Here is a 10951-nt window from a genome sequence, read left to right as displayed (position 1 = left end):
CGCTGCTACAATTTCCTGGTAAGGGCAATGTTATCACTTTCCTTTCTCAGCTAGGAGTGGTGAGCACCCTTGATCAAAAATCAAACCTAGTTTTCAGTCTCCCTCTGCCAATACTGAGATGCTTGTCTGTGTTAACTTATGCAGCTCCTCTCTGAGCCTGAGTTTCAAACCTGTAAAATAGGATTAAACATACATATCCTATCTTCCAAGAAGAGAATCAAAGATAAAATAAAAATGTATCTGCAACGTTAGGTAGAAAAATAAATATATAGTAATTTACAAATATAAAGAAAGTTCCATCTTAGAACCAGAAGTGCAGAACTACAGCAGCATTCTTATAGATAATCTGCCATTTCCACACCATCTCTGACAAGAAATGAATCAAGCTTATTTTAAGAAACATCAGGTCTTGCGTACTTTTAGTGTAATAGCTTTGAAGTCTTTTGTATGTGCTATTGTTAAGTTGCTTTTCCAATTTTCTGTAATTTTCTCTTTGCTTTTACTTTTACTTTCTTATACTTTTAAAAGTATACGAACTTGCTTACAATTTAAAATATAAAATGTATGAAAGCAGGGATTATTTTCCTTTTTGTTTGCTGATGTATCTGCAGTAATTAGAGAAAAATCTGCCACATGACAGCTCAAAAATATTGCTGTATAAACTGAACAAATGTGAGACAATTTAGTGCTAGTTTCCAAAGAAATTGAAGTACGGGTATGTATATACTGCATGCTAGATACAGAGCTGAGTGGCTTATGGACACTACTTCATGTAAGTATCACAGAAATCCTAAGAGGAAGGTATCTTTTAGAAAAGAATATACATTATCCCATATCATATAACTTCTAGGGTCATTTTTTGATGGCTGAAATCATAAATAATTACAATAGTTGCCATTTGTGGAGAATCCCAGACTTGATATTTTTGATAATCTTTATGCTAAGCATACAAAGACAGCATTATTCTTATTGTAAAGATGAGGAAATCAAGAAATAGAAAGTAAGAGCTCAGACCCAATGACCATTAAATCTCCATCCTCCATTCCCTGGAGTCTCTCTAACATTCTCTGATCCCTCAGGCTCTTGCGTCTCTTCTTCCATCTGCCATGCTGAGCTCTTCATTCGTCTCTATTCAAGCACACAGGAGGCCTGCAAACTGATAGGGATGTAGAATATTGAATATTTTCTCATGAAGAAATGGTTTTATCCAATATGTGAGAACACAAAGACAACTAAGATTATGATCTCTGGCATTCTAGTAGAATAAAAAGATCATTAAAGAGTGTTCAGGACTTCCCCAAATATCAAAAAGGTTAGAAAATAAGATGGGTCTATGATCAAACAAATTTGAAAGATAATGAGAAAGCAAGTTTATTTATTGCAAGGCTTCTCAGAGCCTTTGTTTACTATGCAATAAATTCCTGTGATAACTTACCGTAACCAGCTTTTCTCAAAATTTATTTCATCAGAGAGCCTCTTTTAAGAGTTGTTACCATTTAGGCAAGTATACCAATTTCAATCCTCTAGCGGATAATGCTATCCACTGCTGCTGGATACCAATGTCTAGTGTACATATTTGTAGTGATTTTTTAATACAAAAAGATTTTTCCTCATAAAACATATCAATAAAACATTGTATGATAACACTTGTGCCATGCCACTTCCCCAGTATTTTGATACCATAGGTCTAAACATCATTTCATATAATTTAAATGTCTTGTGGGTAAGGTTTTCCTGAAAATAAGACTTAATGAAAAATAAACCCTTATTTGACACCACAGGAAATAATTGTCTAATTAGGACCTAACTATAATATCTGTAAAAAGTATCTCCTTGTAAACACTTGTCTTGTTAATAAATTTCCTACTTAAAATTTGAATTAAATATATAAAAGTAAGATGTTCCTGCCGAAAAATAATTTCCTAACGAGTCACTAAGTCATACAATCTATTTAGCAGAGTTATTATAGTTAATACTCATAAAATTGGCCTCTCATTTAAATGTGGAGAAGCTGCAATGGGTCCAATACAATTATACATTACCCCTAAATTACATATTGAAACTTGGTGGAATTATGCCAAGATGTAATCAGTAGGAATCACGAGATGGGCAATTTTCAGAGCTCAATTTAATTCAACATCTTTTTAACTGTATCTTCCAAGATTATAATTACATTTAACAATTGGTTTGATTGAAAAGAGAAAAAAAGTACACTGCTTCATTGATCACCATTTTACATACTTGTTTGAATGGCTTTGCACATGATATAGTTTATAATAAGGCCAATAATAAGGAAAGCAACAACAAAAATATTTTTAAAATTGTAGTGGAAGTAATATAAAAAGTCAAAGGGCCCTCTTTCTATGTAGAATTCAATATCATAAAATAGATACATTTCTCCCTAGTTATCATGGCGATTAGTCCATTAGTTGACCAGAAAGAGAATAGGCTATTAAGTAGAACAAGGGGTTGAATTTCTGAATCTGTCCCTTACAATCTCTGTGAAATTAAGCAAGATGTTTAGCTAGTATTGCTTCTTTACATCTAAAACAAGAAATGTGAACTTGCTTTATAGAATTTTTGGGAGAATTAAATTATATATACATGTGCCATATATATGTTTATACATGCCATACATTTATATACCTTATATATGTATACCATACATATGATATACATATGTGTATGTGTGTGTGTGTGTGTGTGTGTGTGTGTGTGTATCTCCTAGTACTGGGAGACAGTTCTCCATGAGGCTGTCACACTTTTACATACCGTGTAACAGCTTTTGTTCTAGACTATCTTTTCAAGAATGTAGAGGAAAGAGCCTTGAAAAATAGTTATAGTATTTCCCTCTGGGACAGAGGGAGATTTTCTTTTCCCCCCATGAGCAATAGTTGAAATATTTGAACTAAGTCCTTTCAGTAATGTATGCAATTGTGAATAGAACCCTTTATTTCAAAATCACATTATATTAACCGATATCACCACTACCATTTTAAAATAAACATAAAGAAAAATATTCCACAAGTAATTCTCCTTTTTCTTTCCATTCCTTCTGTTTAAAAGCAACAAATAGCAGAATCCCCATCTTTATTTCTCCAGGAAATTGAAGAATCTATCTGTTTCATAGCCAGGAGTAGAGATCCACATCGAATGCAGCAATTCTTTCATTAAAGTATAAGCTATGCCTTTATTTTTTCCATTAAGGGATGCCTTTGGCATGAAATAGAACAGGATTTGGCTATGTCAAGGCAATATATTAAAGGAGCAGCAAGCACACCCTGCTGCTTGTCACTGGCTACTTAAAATATAAAGATGCCTCTGCCTCTTTAAAACCTAAATTCCTACCTACTTACTGTCCTTCCCCTTTAGCATTAGAAATGTGATTACAAAACCAAAGATGAACGTGCATAATTTTAAAGATAGGTTTTTGAAGTTTGATGGGAAATGTAAGGCCTAAAATTTACTGTAATGACTATCTTAATGTTTTTCCAAATTAAAGCTGAGAGAGCTCAAAGATGAAACTTTAAAAATACAGGAATAAATTACAAAGATCAGTACTGTGGGTCTCCTTTCCTAAGGTCTCTCAGATTAGTTTGCACAATAACATTTATGTGCATGTTCACTGTAGACCCTCTGTAAAAATAATCATTCAAATTTGATTTTACCTTTCTAAAGGACCTTCTGCTTTTCTTAACTGGAGCAAAGAAGAAAAAAATGTGAGATAAGACAACTGGCAAACCCTATATTGAAAGAAAATTGCTTTGAAGAACAGCAACATAGCAAACAAGCTTGATTCAAAAACAATCTCTTCAAATGATTATCCCAAACAATCACAGTAATCTCATGTGTTCGCCTTGCCAGTATTTGGTTTAGAAATGGACATTTCTCATCAATCAAAATGAAACAGAATCTCCAGGAATGGATTCCTTCTTCTTAAATAAACAAGTAAATAGATATTGAGGAAAGGTCTCTTTTTTTGTGCTGAAAATCGTCATGTCTTCATGCAATGTTGGGCACTGCTGAAGCATCTTGACCTCAAGAGGGAGCCATGCAGAGAGCAAAGTTCACAGAGGATTGCAAAGCAAAGAGATGGGAAAAATTGAGTCCTTAGCTACTAAATCAACCAAACTGCCTGACCAAAGGCCTTTTCATAATGTGATATATTTCTTTTTGTTTAAGCTGATTTGAGCCTTCCTGCTGAAAAATATTATGGCTGATATGCCACCTATGGCCTCCTTGTTGTCTGGTTAAGAAGACTTGACAGTCCTACAGGATTTTTTTAAATAATGATATGAAGAAGATTGAGATTGAAGCTGATCAGATAATATTAAAGATTTATTTCAAAGGAGAGAGCCTCTGGTTATCTTATAATTCTATGCATGTCACTATTTTTAATGAGTGGAATTGTAATCAACACCACAATCAGATATCACTTAACTCTGGTGAGAATGGCTTTTATCAAAAAATCCCAGAACAACAAATGCTGGTGTGGATGTGGAGAGATAATAATACTCATAAACTGCTGGTGGGAATGCAAACTAGTACCTCTATGGAAGGTAGTGTGGAGATACCTCAGAGAACTAAAAGTAGACCTACTATTTGATCCAGCAAGCCCACAACTGGGTATTTACCCAAAGGAAAAAAACAAAAAAGACATTTTATAAAAAAGACACTTGCACTTAAATGTTTATAGTGGAAAAAATTCACAATCACTAAGATGTGGAAATCACCCAAGTGCCCATCAATACATGAATGGATTAATAAAATGTGGTGTATATATGTGTGTGTGTGTGTGTGTGTATATATATATATATATATATATACACACCAGGGAGTATTACTTAGTCATAAAAAATGGTGAACTAATACCTTTTGTAACAACCTGAATGGAACTAGAGACCATTCCTTTAAGTGAAGTATCACAAGAATGGAAAAAAAACAAACAAAAAAAACACATGTACTCACTACTAAATTGGAACTAACTGATCAACACTCATGCGCACATATGGTAGTAAAATTCAATGGAAATAAAGCAGGTGGGAGGGGAGAAGAGGGAATGGGTAAATTCACACCTAATAGGTACAATGCACACCATCTGAGTGATGGACATACCTATAACTTTGACTCAAACTGTACAGAAGCAATTTTTGTAACCAAAATGTTTGTACCCCTGCAATATTCTGAAATAAAAAAAGAAGAAACTATTGAATACACATTGTAATCTAGATATTTAATATGTACTCTTATTTAATTTTCACAATAACTTATAAGGTGGGTTTTATTGAGCCATTTTGCCAATTAGGAATGAAATTAAAAGAATTCAACCAATTTGCTCAGCATCAGATAGCTACATAGGTGATAGAAGCAGGATTCAAAAGTGTTGTTCCTTTCCCAACACTTTTGCTTTTTCCAGTATAAAATTCAAAGATATTACATCTTTGTAGTATCTAGAAGCTAGATGCATAAATGGGAGGTAACACAGAGAATGGGGTAAACAAAAACTATTTAAATAACATCCTTGAACCAGTAGTTTGTGTTTTACATAATTGATTTTGCCTCCATAGGGTTTGATCTCAAACTGATCTCCTTGTGAAAATGGAATAATAAATTACTTTGCAATATTATGTGGCATTTTATACACCATTTTTAAGATAAAATGTTGTGAGTTTGGTGTGATAGTAATATTACATGGCAATTCAAGGTAGATATTAAAATAATTCAAACTTAGTAAGTGACATTACCTCTCATTATTTAAGGGGCTGAGTAAGGCTGTGGGCATCTGATTTAATGCTTTTGGCTCTGCATTGCGGTTGCAGAGTGACCCAACAGACAACACATTGGTTTTGCCATTTGCTTTTCATCCTAGGGCTGGAACTGTGGAGCCAGTATTTACTGATCTTTCCCATTAAATCATGAGGGAATAAACATATCCTGCCTTAGATAGTCATTTTGGCATAATGCTACCGCCATTCCTGGACGTAAGATAACAGCACTTCCTGGAGGAGATGAAAGAGTAGAGATTATCTCTGCCTCCTGCCAGATCTTTCCAATCCTTAGTCTATACCAAGGGCATAAAATGGAAGAGAAAAGTTCAGAACACAAAATAAAACTGGGGCAAAGAGTTATAGATTGGAAGAAAAAATAACTAGAACAAATAAAATAAGATTTTCAGTGCCACTTTTTATTATTACTATCGCCAAACTACAGAGGAAAATTAAATCTAAGTATTAGTAAGTTTGATGAGGATTCTCTGAAATATATTTTCTATATATTGTATGAGGCAATGACTTCTCTATCTAGCTGTAAAAAAGTAAAATTGTTAAAAAGGAAATCATTTAATCATGATTAATAAAAGTAAATTATTCTGTAATATAAAACTATAAGTAGAAATGACTTAGTTTTTTAAAATTGCATTTAGAACTTGCATTTATTTAGAATTCAAGGGAAAAATAATGGTGCATTATATCATTTTATTTAAAGAAAAGAAGAGATAGATATTCTGTAGTGCAATAGTATTTACCTAGATATTTGCTTTGCATCATGGTGCCTGTTGCTAAGAGTGCCACTACATCATGCATTTTGACACTTGGTTATATGATGTCCCCTTTTATTAACCAAATGTTCAGTTTGTGTATGTCTTGTTTTTTCAAAAATTCTTTGAGTCATTTGATGGTAGTTAGTGGGCCGTGTAATTAAAAAAAAATTAAGAACGAAACTCCTAGACCTAGCACAGCACTAAATCAACAATCCTACTACTGATGAAACACTCTACTAAATGTGTTATTATAGTTATGAGTAAAGTTAATGCTAACCTATATTTTCTAGAATTCTAGGCAGTAGGACAGCATAGTTGGCCCCAAAACAAAAAGAGTCAATTACAGATGCTGGCTCAGACTTTCTTTGCAGTGATTTTAAAAAAAAAATGCTAGTAGACAGAAACAAGCCTTATTAATTGATCAATCAGGGTGATATTGACTATCCACTACATTTTCAACATTGAGTGGACACTCAATTAATATTCCCTTGATTGACTGAGAATGTTTGTTTCTGTCCTCTAGAAACAGTATTTGACATTTTTTCCTGTTTTCTCTAATTTTTTTCTGATAAGAAAATACTGACATTTCCACTTAAAACATTGTTGAAATTTAGTACATGTATAAAATATGGTAAAGTATTAATGTTTATTTTTTTCATATTTTCAAATTGTAATTGAAACTAGTATGAGTGACTTACCACTAGGGAGTTCATCTTTTAGATGTGTGAAATAGCTAACTGATGTAGAAACTATTCTGATAGGCTTTATCTTATCTATTTTGTGTGTTATGTGTGATGTAATAAGATCAAAGTTCAACTTTATTTGAATTTATACCTAAATATTCAATTCTAAAAATTCAGTTCATAAATTCAGTTCAATGGCTAAAATAAGAGCTATTAGATGTGAAGTCACTGACATTTAAATTTGAGGGTTGGTAGCAGAATCTTTTCTTTGTCATGATTCGGAAAATCTTCTGCACTGTCCGTTTTAAACTGCATTTTAACATTCCCAAATCACCATATTTCATATTAAAAGCTATTGACCCCGCTATTGCAGTAGCCTCTAGTCCCAGGTACTTAGGAGGCTAAGGTGGGAGGATTGCTTCAGCCCTGGAGTTCCAGTCCAGCCTGAGCAACACAGTGAGACTCCATCTTTAAAAAAAAAAGGAAACCAGTGACCCAGAGTTTATAATATTTACCTATGATAGAAGATGGGGTATTTGTAAGAGTCTGTGATGTCTTAAAAGCACCTTGACTAAGGTGCTAAAGACCTGATACACAGACCTCCCCAAAAAACGTTATTAAAGAAGAGGAAGAGAAGGGCATGTTATAAGCTGTACTGAGATGAAGGTGAAACGGTCATGGGAACTTCTTGGGTCAGATATAGCATTTCCTGATGGTCAAGTTCTTAGTTCTCCAGCATTCACAGGGCACAGGCAGCTGGGTGTCTGTTGGTAGATGCATCAATCACATTTTTTATAGAAATAGTATTTAAGTATTCTCTGAGTAGTTTTCAAAATATCTTTTCCCCCTAAATTACAGCACTACACAAGCTAATCATTTTGATCTGGCCTCTAATTGTAGCCCCAGAAATTCTAAATGGGAAGAGCTTTGTCATTAATGTGAAAGTTTGAAGCACATAGGAAAGAGTCATGCAATTAAATGTAGTAAATCAGGAGCATGTATAAGGTTTTGTCAGTCTTTCCTAAAAAATCGGAATGTTTGTAGTACAAAATTGCTGGAGATAAGACTACTTTTATTATTTATTATAGCCCAATTTTGAAGATTTAAGAACAGTTTTACAAGTTTGCCTATGTGCTCAAGTGCAATCTATGTATGGTGTGATTATAATAGTTTGTTAAATGCGTTTCAAAGTAAGTTCTTATTTAAAGGGATGTGTATCATAACTCAAATGTGTTTAGCTGCTAAGATTCTGTTCTATTTTGAAAGGATGCTAAATATAGTGAAAATGCCCTTCTTTAGGAAAAAAAAAAAGAAATGCAAAGATTAACTATTAAATAGCCCAAACAAATTATTCATTTGTTCTTTATAAATTTTGGGGAACTATGATATGAGATCTATATGCTGACTTGTACTTGTTATGAAGAACTGCCTCCAAGTGGACATTTTATGCAAAGGTAGCATCTTGCTTAATACTTTGATCGATAAAATACTTAAAGCAGTCATTTATAACCTACCTTACCAATTAATTTTCTAAATGGAAACCCAGTAACTGAATAGCAATTTGATAGCAAAAATAGTAGGAAAAAAGCTTTTAAAACTTAAAATTTGAACATAAAAGTAATTCTGTGATCATAAATGTTTATGTATTTTATAATATGGCAACCAGTTCATTGTAAACAACTCTATTATAAGCAAAATGTCTAATGAAGTAAAATATAAGTTGCTATGTATCAACTTCCTTATTTACAAAATGGAGGTATCATCAATAGTATCCACCTCACAGGGCTGTTGTGAGGAAGAAATGAGTCAATAGAAGTAAAGCTCTTAGGACTGCAGTTAGCCCAGAATTGCTCAGTTGTTGCTAGTCCTATTATTAGTTCGATGATTTTCAGTGGGTGAGATAAGTCTCTCCTAGGCCTTCTCAGAATTGCTTGGGGAACTGTCAACGTGAAGTCATTTCCCCCTTTAAGGTCTCCAACAAGCTCTAAGTCTGTGTTCCCATCTCCCATCCTTCCTTCTATACACACACATACTGAATCAACTCTCCCCAAATCTCTTTACTGATGAAAATGTGTTAATTACCCTATGGGTACCATTGCAAACAGATTGTTCATAACCCTGATTGAGATGCTAAACAGCCAATTGTGGTCACTTGTAGGAGCATTAAAATAAAAGCTGCAAAGAGGATGTATTAGTTTCCTATTGCTTCTGTCACAAATTACTGCAAATTTGCTGGCTTAAAACAACACAAACTTATTATCTTATAGATGTGGGAATGTGAAGTCGGAAATGGGTATTATAGGGTTAAAATCAATGGGTCAGCAGGGCTGCATTTCTTCTAGAGTCTGTAGGGGAGAATCCTTTTCCTTGTCTTTTCCAGCTTCTGGTGGTGGCCTACATTCCTTGGCTCATGGCCCCTTCCTCCATTTTTGAAGCTGAACCGATCATATTATGCTGATCTCTGCTCCATCCTCACATCTTCTCTGGCCCTTCTGCCCTCCTCTTTCAACTACAAGGACTCTTGTGATTACATTGGGCCCACTGGATAATCCAGTATGATCTCTCCATCTCAGGAGCCTTAATTTAATCACATCTGCAAAGTCTCTTTTCCCACATAAGATAATATACTCACAGGTTCCAAGGATAGAACATGGACATTTTTGGGGGGCCTATTATTACACCTACCATTAAGGGTAAACTATTCAATTAGGCAATGAGAAGAATAATGTGCACTCTGGACTCCTGGGAAACAGAAATTAACATGAATTTCACGAAGCACTTAAAGAAATCACCAATAGTTTCAACAGTCACATCACACACAAAAGTAGCTGAAAGGAAATTAATAAGCAATTTTTAGCTCAAAATATCCTAATAAAGAGCTTATTTGAAAAATTTTTATAAGCCATTGTGGTAAAGTAAAACCAGTTCTACCATTCTCTAGCCGTGTGAACTTGGGTCATTTACTTAAAGCCTCGTTGAGCTTTGCTTTGGCTCATCAAAAAGACGAGAAAAATGTCTAATAATATTATATGTAGAAATAATATATAGAGCTTGCTCATCTTTTTGCCTTGACATAGTCACCATAAAAACTGTTTAGAAATAATTCATTCAAAGTGATCTAAAATTGATTTTTAAATATTTTTGGTAGAACTTGTTATATGTCAGGGAGCTATGCAGGTCAATGTTAAAATCATCTTTCTTATTGGGTTCCTATATTGTGTTCATGTTGGTTTTTGTTTCTATAATTGCAAGGCAGTGCCACCGGGTAAAGTGAGCCCAGAGCAGTTCCTGATAGTAATAGTCAGACTATTAATAGCTAACAAGAAGTGAGGGCTTAAAATTATGCCAGACACTGTTCTAAATGTTTTACATGTTTAATCCTCATGATGACCCTGTTAGCACATGGTTAGCAATTTGTCGTGATCTTGGCAGGACTCTTCTCATACTAAGACTACTGACTCACTGGCATGTTACACAAAACTGATTTCCTAATCAAAGGAAAAAATTAGAGTGAAATGGAATGTGATACAACTTTAGAAAATGTCTGACATTACTTCATCTGAAATGTGTAGCTAAGAGATTGTGAGTTGTGTAAATCCACTTGCCTGCGTAATCCACTATCCAGTATAATTTATTTTCATAAACTGTTTAAAATTGTTGCAGGCAGAAACCCCCAAACACAGGAACACAACCTAATTTTAGCCTTCAAATCAAACATACGTGTTTGGAG

Source organism: Lemur catta, chromosome 23, assembly GCF_020740605.2.
Source record: "Lemur catta isolate mLemCat1 chromosome 23, mLemCat1.pri, whole genome shotgun sequence".
Lineage (NCBI taxonomy): Eukaryota > Metazoa > Chordata > Mammalia > Primates > Lemuridae > Lemur > Lemur catta.
This window is presented reverse-complemented; position numbering follows the sequence as displayed.